The sequence below is a fragment of the Glycine soja genome, chromosome 3 (genome assembly GCF_004193775.1).
Source record: "Glycine soja cultivar W05 chromosome 3, ASM419377v2, whole genome shotgun sequence".
Taxonomy (NCBI): Eukaryota; Viridiplantae; Streptophyta; class Magnoliopsida; order Fabales; family Fabaceae; genus Glycine; species Glycine soja.
In genome coordinates, this window is record NC_041004.1 from 17,709,292 (window position 1) to 17,710,526 (window position 1,235).

Sequence of the window (1,235 nt, forward strand, 5' to 3'; positions counted from 1 at the left end):
GAAATGGCTGCACCTGATTTCACCTATGAAAGCTTGTGCATCCAATACCTTGATGAGGATGTCCCATATGTTCTTAAAACTGGACTGATTCATTTGCTTCCAAAGTTTCATGGCCTTGTAGGTGAAGACCCGCACAAACATTTGAAAGAATTTCACATTGTCTGCTCCACCATGAAACCCCCAGATGTCCAAGAGGATCACATATTTCTGAAGGCTTTTCCTCATTCATTAGAGGGAGTGGCAAAGGACTGGCTGTATTACCTTGCTCCAAGGTCCATCACGAGCTGGGATGACCTTAAGAGAGTATTCTTAGAAAAATTTTTCCCTACTTCCAGGACCACAGCCATTAGGAAGGATATCTCAGGTATTAGACAACTCAGTGGAGAGAGCCTGTATGAGTACTAGGAGAGATTTAAGAAACTATGTGCCAGTTGCCCTCACCATCAGATTTCAGAACAGCTTCTTCTCCAATATTTTTATGAAGGACTCAGTAATATGGAGAGAAGTATGATAGATGCTGCCAGTGGTGGAGCCCTTGGAGACATGACTCCTGCTGAAGCCAGAAATTTAATTGAGAAGATGGCCTCCAACTCCCAGCAGTTTAGTGCCAGAAATGATGCCATAGTCATTAGAGGAGTGCATGAGGTAGCTACAAACCCATCTGCATCATTTGAAACTAAGAAGCTTGAAGGCAAACTGGATGCATTGGTTAACTTGGTAACCCAGCTGGCCTTGAATCAGAAATCTGTACCTGTTGCAAGGGTTTGTGGTTTGTGCTCCTCTGCTGACCACCATACAGACCTTTGCCCTTCCATGCAGCAACCTGGAGCAATTGAGCAGCCTGAAGCTTATGCTGCAAATATTTACAATAGACCTCCTCAACCTCAGCAGCAAAATCAACCACAGTAGAACAATTATGACCTTTCCAGCAACAGATACAACCCTGGATGGAGGAATCACCCTAACCTCAGATGGTCCAGCCCTCAGCAACAACAACAACAGCCTGCTCCTTCCTTCCAAAATGCTGCTGGCCCAAGCAGACCATACATTCCTCCACCAATCCAACAACAGCAACAACCCCAGAAACAGCCAACAGTTGAGGCCCCTCCATAACCTTCCCTCGAAGAACTTGTGAGGCAAATGACTATGCAGAACATGCAGTTTCAGCGAGACCAGAGCCTCCATTCAGAGCTTAACCAATCAGATGGGACAATTGGCTACCCAATTGAATCAAC

General features: G+C 45.4%; 1 non-coding gene across 1 annotated transcript; it reads right to left on the bottom strand.

Annotated features, from left to right (window-relative positions):
• Window positions 1–342: 342 nt before the first annotated feature.
• On the bottom strand, window positions 343–449 carry LOC114407992. Its single transcript, XR_003665794.1, has one exon. It is a non-coding gene; the product is annotated as a small nucleolar RNA R71 (small nucleolar RNA).
• Window positions 450–1,235: the final 786 nt, after the last annotated feature.